Genomic DNA, 14,720 nt, shown 5'->3' on the forward strand with positions numbered 1-14,720 from the left:
ATGCCTTTAATCCCAACATTTGGGAGGCATAGCAGGTGGATCTCTGTGAGCTTGAGGCTAACCTGGTCTACATAGTAAATTTCAGGACAGCCAGACCTATATAATGAAACCCTATCTTGATAAGCCCAGCAATGTGTGTGTGTGTGTGTGTGTGTGTGTGTGTGTGTGTGTGTGTGTGTGTGTGCAAAACTTTAGTATATTTACACAGCAGAATAGTATTCAGCCAAAGAGTACTGAAATCCTGTCATTTACAGTAACATTAATAGAACTAGAAAATAATGGGTTAAGTAGCAAATTAGTCACCAAAAGCCAAATAGTACCTGCTTGCTCTTATGTGTGGAAGCTAAGAATGTCTACTAGAATACAAGATAGTGATTGACCTAGGTGGAAAAGAATATGCAGGAATGAGAGGAATAAATGAAGGCTGGATGCATATGTGGAAATATCCCAGTGAATCACATTAGTATGTACAATTAACCCATTTTATTTCTTTATTGAAAATATTCTTCTCTCATACAACACATCCTGACCACAATTTCCCCTCCTTCCATGCCTCCCAGCTTTTTCCCCTGCACATTTCTCCTCCCCTAGATCTACTCCCCCTCCATTTCCTTTCAGAAAAGAGCAGGCCTCCAAGAGATAGCAACCAAACATGACAAAAGAAGAAGCAGTAAAACAAGGCAAGCACCCTCGTATCAAGCTAGACAAGGAAACCCAATAAGAGGAAGAGCAGACAAAACCCATTCCTATTGTTAGGAGTCCCACAAAAACACCAAACTAATAACCATAACACATATGAAGAGGACCTGGTGTAGACTCATGCAGGCCCCTATGCTTGTCACTTCAGCCTCTGTGAGCCCATGTTGCCATACTTAGATGATTCAGTGGGTCATATTCTCCTGATGTCCTCCATCCCCTCTGTCTCATACAATGTTTTCTCCCTCTCTTCTATTGAGTTTCCTAAGCCCCAAGGAGAAGGATCCATTAGAGACCTCCAATATAGACATTCTCTCTGCATAATATCTTGCTGTGGGTTCCCTCACCCATTCCCATCTGTTGCTAAAGGAAGCCTCTCTGATGACAACTAGACAAGGCACTGATATATGAGTATAGCAGAGTATCATTGGTAATTGTACTGGCTAGTTTTGTGTCAACTTGACACAGCTGGAGTTATCACAGAGAAAGGAGCTTCAGTTGAGGAAATGCCTCCATGAGATCCAACTGTAAGGCATTTTCTCAATTAGTGATCAAGGGGGAAAGGCCCCTTGTGGGTGGGAAGATCTCTGGGCTGGTAGTCTTGGGTTCTATAAGAGAGCAGGCTGAGCAAGCCAGGTGAGGCAAGCCAGTAAAGAACATCCTTCCATGGCCTCTGCATCAGCTCCTGCTTCCTGACCTGCTTGAGTTCCAGTCCTGACTTCCTTGGTGATGAACAGCAGTATGGAAGTGTAAGCCGAATAAACCCTTGCTTCTTGGTCATGATGTTTGTGCAGGAATAGAAACCCTGACTAAGACAAATTGGTACCAGGAGTGGGGTATTCCTGTGACAACCTGACCATGTTTTGGGGAGGACTGTGGAAGGACTTTGGACCTTTGGGCTTGAAGATCCATCCGTTGTTAAGAGCTCTGTCAGATGTTTTGTAGGAGCTTGGAAGATAATGTTGAGAACAGTGCAGAAGATGGAGGCCTGGCTTGTGAAGTTTCAGAGGGAAAATTAAAGACTCTTTTCAGGGCCATTGCTGTTTTGATTGTGAAGATTCTGTAGTTCTGGTTAGCTGGGGCTGAAGAATCAGCTGTGATTAACAAGATACCAGAACTACTAAAGCAAAAATTTTGCAATACTGGGACTATTGATGCTGGTTAGCTGGAGCTAAGAAATTAGCGGTGATTAAGAAGAGACCAGCATCATTGAGGTGACATCTTCTGGGAAGTGTTTTCTGAGAACACAGTGGCTGTGTTCCAGATATAGCCAAAGTTGTACCTTGTGCTGTGGCTGGACTTGGTAATGTGTAAGGGTCACCCAGGTGGTACTGGTTTTGAAGGCATGAAAGAGTTGAGCAGAGCAGCTGCGGCTTGGCACTGTGAGAGGCCATGAAAGGCCATTGGTGAAAGTGCAGCCTCAGTCGCAATTGATGGCCCAGGACTGAAGGGGTCATGCAGTGTTTTGGAGATGCCAGTACCATGAGATGACCACCAAGAGCAGCAGCAGCAGTGGAGTACAGGCATCTGGAGCCTAGAGGATGAAGCATGTGCTACAAAGGGCCTGGCTGGAGAAGTGACCCAAGCCCTTGGAGGAGCCCAGAAGATCGTGAGTTGGATCCCAGACATTGGACGGTTGGAGATTGACTTTTGCTTTTGATTGTTACTATGCCCTGATATTTTCCCTCTTGAAGGAAGAAACTGTTTTAGTGGAGCCCACAGTTAAAGAGACTTTTAATTGTAAAAAGACTTTGAATTTTAAGAGATTGAAATTTTAAGAATATGTAAAGACTATGGGACTTTTAAAGTTATTTAGATCTTGGGGATGAATAAGATTGTAAGGGTTGAGGCCTTCTAGTGATGTTTTTGTGTGTCAAGTTGACAAGGGGTCAATTGTACTGGCTAGTTTTGTGTCAACTTGACACAGCTGGAGTTATCACAGAGAAAGGAGCTTCAGTTGAGGAAATGCCTCCATGAGATCCAACTGTAAGGCATTTTCTCAATTAGTGATCAAGGGGGAAAGGCCCCTTGTGGGTGGGAAGATCTCTGGGCTGGTAGTCTTGGGTTCTATAAGAGAGCAGGCTGAGCAAGCCAGGTGAGGCAAGCCAGTAAAGAACATCCTTCCATGGCCTCTGCATCAGCTCCTGCTTCCTGACCTGCTTGAGTTCCAGTCCTGACTTCCTTGGTGATGAACAGCTTTATGGAAGTGTAAGCCGAATAAACCCTTGCTTCTTGGTCATGATGTTTGTGCAGGAATAGAAACCCTGACTAAGACAGTAATCATTTCACTGATTTGGGGGTGAGGAGCAGTTGTGTTCTACCATAGGTGCCTGGGCTATCTGATCTTTGGTTCCTGACCATCTGGGCAACTTAGGGCATGGGCTCCTTCTTATGGCTTAGGCCTCAAGTTAGATTAGACATTCATTGGGCACTCCCACAAGCTCTTTACCACCATTACCCAACCTATCTTTCAGGCAGGACAACCTTGTCTTGTTCCTTATTTTATGGAATTTCCTTGAGTTTCTCTGCACTTAATTTGATGTTGGCTATAGGTTTGCTGTAAATTGCCTTTACTATGTTTTGGTAGGTCCCTTGCATCCCTAATCTCTCCAAGATTTTTATCATAGAGGGGTGTTGGATTTTTCACAGGCTTTTTCAGTATCTAATGAGATGATCATGTGGGTTTTTTTATATTTTTGTCAGTTTGCTTATATAGTAGATTATAGTGACAGATTTATGTGTGTTGAACCATCCATGCTTTTCTGAGATGACAAAACACCCCTTTATGATAAAAGTCTTGGAGAGATTAGGGATGCAAGAGACCTACCAAAACATAGTAAAGGCAATTTACAGCAAACCTATAGCCTACTTGATCAGGGTGGATGATCATTTTTATGTGTTTCTGGATAAGATTTGTAAGTACTTTATTAAATATTTTTATATCAATGCTCATGAGTAAAATTGGTCTTGGGGAAGGAAAGGCCAGAGAGAGATGGTTTGCAGTATAGAGGTGACCCTAGGTATTTTGTCCAGGGAAAATAGAGAGTAGAGAAGGTCTGTGAGCAGCCTATTTGGTATTTTGGGAAGCTTGGCCTGTGGTTGAGCAGGGGGTGTTCACTGAAGTTAGAGGCTGGACACAGAGGTGAAGGGGAAAGGGGAGGTCACAGGGTGATCCACAGGAGACTTGGACAAGGGGAAGGGGAGCTGCAGCTGGTATAATGTTGCAGTGCAAGGAATGATCCTGATGATTTGGTCTGAGGGAACAAAGAGAGTCCAATTAACTCATTTCAATCAAAACTAAAATTAACAAAATGAACCTGGGCATTGTAGCTTGCAATACTAGTACTCAGGAGACAAAGACAAAAGGATCAGGAGTCATTCTCTGCTACATAGCAAGTTTAGAGGCTAACCTGTGTTACATGAGAGCTTGTCTCAAAATTACCATAAATAAAAAAATAATGTTGAAGAATAAAGGAAGGTAGGAGATGTGAAAAAAAAGAGGTGAAAACGAGGGCTATTGGAGAGGGGTCTGCAAGTCACTGGGGACAGTTATCCTGACCTTGGAACTGGTAGAGTTCTCCTGGATATCTTGATTATTTCTCACAAGTAGTTATCATAAAGAAGAAAGACTATCCACTTTCCTTGCTCTGGCTTTCTGTCCCTTCGAATGATCTTCTCCTTCTCATGATCTATCCTTCTCCTATTCTGTTAATTCTATCTACCAAGAAGCCTTCATCCTATCAAAGCATGCCCTTTAAATCTCCACAATTGTGAGTGACATATACTTGTTTTCTTTATAAATTACCCATCCTCAAGTAGGTCATTAGAGTAATAAGGAAAAAAAAGAAAGAAGATGAATACAGCTATCTTTGCTTACCCACCCAAGGGGAGAAAACCTCTGTGGTGAGGTATTGGAAAGATGATAACAGTATTCTATACAGAGAGTCCTATGACAGCCATTAGAGGTAACATCTGTTGCACATCTATGTGTGTCATGTGTAGTTAAGCACTCCACAGATTAATTAATTTAGTCCTCATAGGTATTCTAAGGAGATAATAGTGTTATCTTTAGTATGCAGACGAGAAAACTGAGACAGATGTAGTAATTTGCTCCATCACGTACTAATTGACAGATCTGACTCTAACCCAACTCAGACTCCAGGGCCCACATTCTCAACCTTTAGAGTTTAACAGAGCTACTTAGCACAGCAAAGCCTTCCTGGCTATATACTAGAAGACTCCTGAGCCTACAGTCATGAGGACAGCTGTGTACATTCAAACTTGTGCCAGAAACCCAACTGGAGAAGCTGTCATGTCGCCAGCCTAATAATACATTCATCACTTGAATTCATGTTTTAGTATCTTGTGATCAATGTGATTTGAATTATAATAGAACTTTATCATTAATGTCACAATTGCAGTGCAGCGGTCAGTTAAAGAATGGCATGAGAGCCTTGATCAGTAAAGTGCTTGCCATACAAGCTTGAAGACATGAGTTGGGAACTCTAGCAACCATAGAAAAAGTCAGACATAGTGACAGTGCCTGTACTCCAACACTGGATAGCTGGAGAAAGATTCTTGGAGTTTACTGACCAACCAGTGCATAGTTGGTAAACTCCAGACTCATAATATACTCTTTCTCACAAAGTAATATGAAGAGTAATAAAGAAAGATACTGGATGTTGATCTCTGACCTCTGTATATATACACACATGTGCACACACAAACACACACAGAGAGAAAGACAGAGACAGAGAAAGCGAGCAAGAGAGAGAGGGGCATACATAGACACACATACTCACACATGCACACAGACTCACAGGCATACACACACACATGCATGCCACACAGACATGCACACATGGGTACACATGCATAAAATGACATAAAAGAACTAGAGCAGTATTTGCTGAAGCTTATATACATATGTCTGTGTACATGTGTAATTGTGTGTGTTTACTCGGGTTGAAGAAAAGCTGTATATTAACATATGTTTGAACATATAATAATAAGCTATATATTTATCTATCTATCTAGTTGTAGATTAGAACGAGAATTTAACATATTTTAGAAGAATTATATAGAAGATTTACAAAAGTACTTGTATATATTTCACTGGAATATTTCCTTCAAGTTGGCCTCCTTTAACATTTCAGCTGGTAAATGAGGCTCATCGACTAGCAGAATTCAGAAATAAGCTTAATTATTCATCAACTCACACTCACCTTGTATTTCATGGCTTTCCAAATGTCTGTACATTTTTTATTAAATGTAAGCCATTTTATGCCTACAGGGTCTATTCCTGAAGAAAAATGATCTTGCTTCTAAAAACGACCATTAAGTTCACAGATTCTCTCTCTGTGGCTTGATGTTATCTGGCAGTATAATTAGCTTCATGTATGGTTAAATATTATGAGAAAAGCTGAGTGCCTCCAAATTCTCCAAGATGCTTATAATTTGATGATTTAATTGCATTCTTCCCCATCAGTTCCTACACCTATCCTGGCCCTGTCTTTACATTTTGGAAGATGATAACCGTATGCTATTCAAGCTGACAGCAAATGCTTATCAAAATTGCCATGAAGTTTTAACAGACTGAATACATATTTAAAACAAGCTTTTCAGTGGCTCCTTACCCTTTCTTGAGTTGTAACTTCAACCTTATCTGTGATATCGCTATAAAATATGTATTTTCATATAAACACAAAATTTTGCATATCATTTTGGAGATTCTTAAACTGGGAGGGCCCTATGTAATCTCCAGGCTAAAACTCATCCTTGAAATTATGCCTTCTCACCACCTTTTTTTTACTTTTAGAGGCTAATGCAATTCAGGACAAAAATGAGTCTTTTAATCTTTTTTCATCAATTTTATTATATATTTCATTTCTCTTAGCCACCTTTGTGATTTATAAATAAGAAAAACTATGACACATGTGTAATGATTTTAACTTATTAGTAATTTCATACACACATGGAATGCAAGTCAATCATATTCACCCACTTCCCTTTTCCAATTTCAGATCCCCCTTCATATTCCCTTTTCAAATTCATTCTCTCTTTCTCTCTCACACTCACTCTCTCTTACCCACTGAATCCAGTTAGTGCTGCAACTATACACTTGGATGGGGGCCATCCACTGGAACATGGCCAGCCCACCCGGCTACCACAGTATCCTAAGGAAAACTAATTTCTCCTCCTCCTCTAGAAGCATCAGATGTCACTAGCTCTTCAGATTGAAGTGAGGGTTTGCATGTTCTTCCTCCTCTGTGTTTGAATATTGACTGGGTCCATCTTGTACAGAAACCACGATTCCCTGAGCACAGGAGTGCAGTTGGGGCTGCTATGCCCCAAAGACACTGCCTTTCCCTAGTCCTCTCTGTTCTTTATCTGATGAACACTTTGTCTTCTCAAGGAGTTTATGAGATCTCCCATGTACTTTATGTGTTATCAGATGCATATAAACATGCTTTAAACCACAGTGAAATGGACATTCCAACATCCTGAATTCTTCAATCACTGTATCAGCCCTAGGACATAATTTCCAACATGTGATTATATCTTATGTTTTTAAAGTGCATGTCCCAGTTAATATTGCATATCGGTAAGGTTTTAAGGGGATCTGTATTTCTTCCAGATCTTAAAAAAAAAAAACTGCACATATATATGTTATTATGGAGGACATATAACACAAAGCAAAGGCATTTCTGTTAAATCTTCAATATCTATTGTAACTAAACCCTTCTGTCTGAGAATCAGAGCCCATAAGAAGAGCCCAGGTTGATTTCAGACAGACAGTAGTGTTTACCAACCTCAGAAAGCTGGACTGTGATTGGTACAGCCAGAGAGAAAGCATAAACGGCAGAAGGAAAACAGAGAAAAGATAAAACTATCTACGAAATAGCCTCTACTTTGTGTCAATAAATTTAATAGTGACTTTCATGTCTTAGAGACAAAAACCTGAGTTAGCCTCACAGAGTTGATACGGAGAAGCTAATGATAATGATCCCTCTACACCCCACCCCACCCCCATACACACATTTTGTCTTTGATTTGTTTATTTTAACATGAACACAGAGGAAAGGAAATGGGATTGACAGAAGAAATCTTGAAATCACGTTCTGTTCTTTTACAAAAGTGGGCAATTCAAATAATTTCACTCAATTTTCTACGAAGATGTTCACAGTAATTGGTACATCAAGTGAGGGCTAAGCTCCATTGACCAGCTGATTCTCAGCCTCACAGGAATGTTTAGAGCAACCCAACAAACGTTTCTTAAGCAATTATAATTTTTTGCTGACATTTTCAAGGTTTGCCCATACCTCTGACTTGCCTCATATAAACTGAAGGGACAGTCATTTCTGAAAGCAGTTTTTACAGAAAAACATATTTGGACAAACCCAAGAGTCACCACACACATCTGCTCCCTCAGCATTGATGGAGCCCACAATGTACAACGCTCCTGCCCTGGAGCCCTTTATTATGACATCTCTCTACTCCTTGTGAGTTTATTGATAGAAAATGGCACATTTTCTTTTGTCAAATAAACACACATATCAAAAGCTATCCAAGTGCTATCCACAAAACTGTAAATTCACAAAATACAGGGCTTGTGGGATTTCATGAATTGCCTCCGTAGTGTTCCACAGTAGAAGTATCGTATTCTTTAAAGTTCAAATAAATGCATTGTGCAGCTTAGACAAGAGGCATGGTGGTCTCCACGGTGAACAGTCTTTTACATTAACAGTGTGGAAACAGTCTGTCTCATTATCCACTAGACTGCATCTAAAGCCCTGAAACAGCAGATTTATGTGCAGCTTTGTCTGAAAATAGCATTGAAATGGGAAAATGAAATCTCTCTCTGCATCTTTGGAAACATAGGTTTGAATCTGGCATTGGTGATGCAGAAACTTCATTCTTCCCTCAGAATAAACTAAATGCTATCAGAACAGACCAGGCAGGACACATGGCTGGGTTTGTGCTCTAAGTTGAAGATACTAGGGGTAGAAGTGTGGTCATATTGAGTATCCTTTATTTTAGTCTAATATTCCAATTTGTTTTGTTTCTTCACTGAAAAGCCAACAGAAACGTTGCATAAATGATTTCTAGCCAGGAGTTACCTTGAATTCCACAATCTACAAATATAATAAAATATGTGGGGCTTATATTCGGATTTTTAATTCATGTGCAGTCTGGAGCCAGTAAGGATATCTTAGAAGACAGAATGATATCCTCTGCCTGAAAATGTCCACTTCCTAATCTTTAGAACCTAGGAATAGAAAACAGGATTTAGCAGACAGGATTCATGAAGGCTTTTTAAAATGGAGAAACATTTCTACATTCACTAAGTAGGTCAAATCTAATCAAATGGAGCCTTGGAAGTAGGAGTATAAGGGTCAGGGGATGTGATGTGCATTAACCCAACTACTCATTGTGAAGATGAAACAAGAGGACCATACAATAATGACCCAGATGGCCTGCAAGAACAGAAAGGCAAGGAAAGGGATTCCACCTAAAGAGCCCCAGAGTACACTGCTCTGCCAACACAGCCATTTGAGACCCATGTGAGATTTCTGACCTACAGACACATTTGCACTCCATTAAGACACTAACTACATTTATAAGTAATTTGCAACAGCGGCCATAGGAAGGATCACTGCATGCAACATATTTTTTTTAACCAGATCTTTAAGAAGAAGCCATGAGAAAAGAGCCATGAAAGGATTTACAGAGACAACTATCCATAGACTACCCCACCCAGGGATCCATCCCATAATCAGCCACCAAACCCAGACACTATTGCATATGGCAGAAAGATTTTGGTGAAATGACCCTGATATAGCTGTCTCGTATGAGGCTATGCCAGTGCCTGGCAAATACAGAAGTGGATGCTCACAGTCAGCTGTAAGATGGAACATAGGGCTCCCAATGGAGAAGCTAGAGAAAGCACCCAAGGAGCTGAAAGGGTCTGCAACCCTATAGGTGGAACAACACTATGAACTAACCAGTACCCCCAGAGCTCGTATCTCTAGCTGCATATGTAGCAGAAGATGGCCTAGTCGGCCATCACTAGAAAGAGAGGCCCCTTGGTATTGCAAACTTTATATGCCCCAGTACAGGGGAATTCCAGGGCCAAGAAGCAGGAGTGGGTCGGTAGGGGAGCAGGGTGGTGGTGGTGGTGGGGGGGATACGAAACTTTCAGGATAGCATTTGAAATGTATATAAAGAAAATATCTAATAAAAAATAAATAAAAATATGTCTTAGAAGAAATGGAGAAGGAAATTGGCAGGGCTGGTGCAGAAGTTGAGATGTTTTAAAAGCCAGACAGACAGGCCTGGTTAATCTGTCATAGCAGAAATTCCTTTATGACCGTGACACCTACAGGATCCTAAAACTCCATCCACATCCACAGAGAATTCCTTTGTGGCATATACATTTGAGACCTTAAAAATATGATGCAATTTGTGAATGCTTCCACGTTCAACAAAATTTCATTTTCAAAAATCACATAACAGACCATAAATTGAATAGAAGGGGTTCAGTGAGCATGTACAATTTTATTTCCTTGCTATTAGTGACTTACAATCGAAGAAACCATGAGCTGTCTAGACACTCATATTTTTCTTCCTTATGATTGACAGACAGCCAATGACAAAGAGAGACTTACATTTTCCAGACTTCTTGTTGCCACTTTAATGTTCTAGAAAAGCATTGGGTTTTTTTTTTCTGACATGGTTATTATTTATTTTCTTCTAAAAAACTAATTCAGACCTTTTCTAACAAAAAAAAGCATAAAGTAACAAAAATACTTGAAGAAGGGGTTGCTATAACCAGATAATTGAAAGCACGCTAATAAATGATAAAATATTGAACACAGGCCTAAACCCTAATTTCTCTAGTATATTTTAAAGCAGTGGTTCTCAACCTGAGGGTTCAAACCCCACAGGAGTTTTGTAAGACTATTGGGAAGCACAGATATTTACATTACAATTCATAGCAGTAGCAAAATTACATTTATGAAATAGCAATGAAAATAACTTACGGTTGGGGCTCACCACATGAGAAACTGTATTAAAGGGTCACAGCATTAGAAAGGTTAAAAACCACTGTTTTAAAAGAATATAAATATGTTGAAGATGTCCCTTAGAATTAATTAGTATCCATTTATTTTATATTTACCATACATGTGCATGCACATATACACACAAAAGAGCAGATTGAAGCATTTCTCTTTGTTTGAGTAATGTAACTTAGAAGCAGATATGCATGCAGTGTAAGCCGAATAAACCCTTTCCTCCCCAACTTGTTTCTTGGTCATGATGTTTGTGCAGGAATAGAAACCCTGACTAAGACAAATTGGTACCAGGAGTGGGGTATTCCTGTGACAACCTGACCATGTTTTGGGGAGGACTGTGGAAGGACTTTGGAACTCTGGGCTTGAAGATCCATCCGTTGTTAAGAGCTCTGTTGGATGTTGTGTAGGAGCTTGGAAGATAACGTTGAGAACAGTGCAGAAGATGGAGGCCTGGCTTGTGAAATTTCAGAGGGAAAAATTAAAGACTCTTTTCAGGGCCATTCCTGTTTTGATTGTGAAGATTCTGTAGTTCTGGTTAGCTAGGGCTGAAGAATCAGCTGTGATTAACAAGATACCAGAACTACTAAAGCAAAAACTTTGCATTACTGGGACTATTGATGCTGGTTAGCTGGAGCTAAGAAATTAGCGGTGATTAAGAAGAGACCAGCATCATTGAGGTGACATCTTCTGGGAAGTGTTTTCTGAGAGCACAGTGGCTGTGTTCCAGATATAGCCAAAGTTGTACATTGTGCTGTGGCTGGACTTGGTAATATGTAAGGGTCACCCAGGTGGTACTGGTTTTGAAGGCATGAAGGGGTCACGCAAAGCAGCTGAGGCTCGGCACTGTGAGAGGCCATGGAAGGCCATTGGTGAAGGTGCAGCCTCAGTTGCAATTGAAGGCCCAGGACTGAAGGGGTCATGCAGTGTTTTGGAGATGCCAGTACCATGAGATGACCACCAAGAGCAGCAGCAGCAGTGGAGTACAGGCATCTGGAGCCTAGAGGATGACGCATGTGCTACAAAAGGCATGGCTGGCGAAGTGACCCAAGCCCTTGGAGGAGCCCAGAAGATTGTGAGTTGGATCCCAGACATTGGACGGTTGGAGACTGACTTTTGCTTTTGATTGTGACTGTGCCCTGATATTTTCCCTCCTGAAGGAAGAAACTGTTTTAGTGGAGCCCACAGTTAAGAGACTTTTAATTGTAAAAAGACTTTGGATTTTAAAAGAGATGGATATTTTAAAGAGATTGAAATTTTAAGAATATGTAAAGACTGTGGGACTTTTAAAGTTATTTAGATCTTGGGGATGAATAAGATTGTAAGGGTTGAGGCTTACTAGTGATGTTTTTGTGTGTCAAGTTGACAAGGGGTCAATTGTACTGGCTAGTTTTGTGTCAACTTGACACAGCTGGAGTTATCATAGAGAAAGAAGCTTCAGTTGAGGAAATGCCTCCATGAGCTCCAACTGTAAGGCATTTTCTCAATTAGTGATCAAGGGGGAAAGGCCCCTTGTGGGTGGGACCATCTCAGGGCTGGTAGTCTTGGGTTCTATAAGAGAGCAGGCTGAGCAAACCAGGTGAGGCAAGCCAGTAAAGAACATCCCTCCATGGCCTCTGCATCAGCTCCTGCTTCCTGACCTGCTTGAGTTCCAGTCCTGGCTTCCTTGGTGATGAACAGCAGCATGGAAGTGTAAGCCGAATAAACCCTTTCCTCCCCAACTTGTTTCTTGGTCATGATGTTTGTGCAGGAATAGAAACCCTGACTAAGACACATGCCAACATCATCTGAAACACCATGAAAAACCAATAGCAAAGGTAAATAGTTCCATGATCTCTGAATTTTTGTCAAAATATTGAAAGCTCTTATCTGTTTTAAGTTTATAAGAGAAAATTGTGAATTTGTATGTACTTATAGAACTATATTCCAAGGCATCAGAAACACTGAACAACTTAAACATCCATTCTGTGCCTCTCATGTGACTTACAGTGTGCTGATATCAAGGAGATATTTCTGGTGTTGGGCTCTCCAGTGGTTTGAATGAAAAATATCCCCCATTGTTGAAGCATCTGAACATTTGCTTGCAGTTGGTTGTACTATTGGGGAAGGTTTGGGTAGTCTAGGCTTGCTAGAAGTGTGTTACTGGGGTCAGACTCTGAGAAAAAAATTCTTACTTCCTGTTTTCTCTCTCTGCTTCCTGCTTATCCCTGGAGATGAGAGCTCTTAGATTCCTGCTCCTTCCTGTCTCCACAACTGCATATACTGTCATACCTTCCCACCATGATGAAATATTATGCAATTTTTAACTGTTAAGAGTAAAATCAACCCCTTTCCCTTAAGTTGCCCTGCTCATGGTGTTTTATCACAGCAACATGAAAGTAGGCTCCCTGCAGTTTTCATCCACTTCACGTTTTATCCTCTGCACTTCAAATGTCACAAGACTTCAAATGTGAAATGTCCTAGTGTCTCTTCCCTGGGACACTGTCACCTTTTTAATCACTACCACTTTCCTGGTCTAACTTGACCAGCTCACTGTGTTCTTCTGTCCACAAATGCAGTTTGCAGCAGTGGCATGGTGGCCTGCTCCTTCTACAGTGCCATCTTATTCAACTCAGCTCTTACTGCCTCCATCATCCTTCTGTTTCTTGATCACTTTCATCTCAGTTGGCCACAGGCTTCTTTCCCAGGTCCATTTTTATCATTTTTCACATAGCATGTCACTGGGAAACAAGGAACCAATACAACCAAAAGCTTTCTTTCAATGCCAGAAAACAGTAACAGCCATGCAGCAGACAATCGTTAACAGACTTTGAAAGATATGAGACCTTGTCACTCAATCTCAAGTGACATTTATCAAACACATTGTGTTTGTGGACAGAAGAGCTAGCAATAAAATTTAAGCATCATATTTATGCATAAAGAAACTTTGTATACAGTTATCCATCTTAATGCATCTTATTATGCCCTTCGGTTAAGAAAATGGTATTTGAATCGTGTTGTGGGGTTAAAGTATTTAACTAACATTTTAAAAACTGAATTTGTGTGCATTAGAACTGTACAAAGCAAGGATTATCTCCATGTGTGTGTGTGTGTATGTGCATGTGTGCATGTGTATGAGAGTAATCTGTATATTTTTGCAATTTAAGTGAATACCATATAATGCACTTCCTTCCACAAAATTGCTTTTTATACTCAAAACCTCTTATATTTCAAGAGTTACTCATATTGGTGTATACAGCTATTGTTTATTGCCTTTTCGGTTTTACAGTATTCTGCTCACATGACTGCACTTCAAGTTATTTATATGTTCTTTTGTGAAAACTTATATTGTTTCCAGTTCTTTTTATTATTGAAAATACTATTCCTCTGAGAGTTTGTGTATTGCTTCCTTAGAGTTTTAGGCAAGAATTTCTCTAAGGTATTAATAGCTTGCATTAGATGGTCTTAAGCCTTACTGGGTATTTCTAAATCTTTTATTACTTTATGCACCCCAGTAATGTTTAAGAAGTAGTTTTGCCACCATTCCTTTCATAACAGCACCAATCTGATCATAAAATTTGATGAAGATAAACTGACTTCTTTTGTAATTTTTATTAATGAAGAGACAAGACACTTTAACATTTCCTTAGAAATGAACTGTTTACATGTGTTCTCAATAAAATTGTATGTTACCTTGTACACACTAGACATTGAAAGGTTATCATTTATAGGCAAAGCCACAGTTGTCTTTTAGTCTATGATTTTCCCTTTGGGTCATATTGTATTTTAATGTACCAAAGATGTAAACTTGAATATAACAGAATTTTTTATTGTATTTTTTAGTTTATATTTTCTCTCTTGTATTACTAACTATTCTGTTTTGTGCTTCATGCCCTAATGATAGTGTATTTTACATTTGACAAAGTCTTAAGCTGTTTTCTATACTTATGGCATTATATGTGTGTGCTTTCT

General features: G+C 40.0%; 1 protein-coding gene across 1 annotated transcript in view; it reads left to right on the plus strand.

The window, feature by feature from the left end:
• The window catches only part of Cntnap2 (contactin associated protein-like 2), a 2,241,333-nt gene that overhangs the window by 1,819,531 nt on the left and 407,082 nt on the right, over window positions 1-14,720 (plus strand). The gene's annotated exons all lie outside the window — the stretch shown is intronic.

Source organism: Mus musculus, chromosome 6 (genome assembly GCF_000001635.26).
Source record: "Mus musculus strain C57BL/6J chromosome 6, GRCm38.p6 C57BL/6J".
NCBI classification, from domain to species: Eukaryota; Metazoa; Chordata; class Mammalia; order Rodentia; family Muridae; genus Mus; species Mus musculus.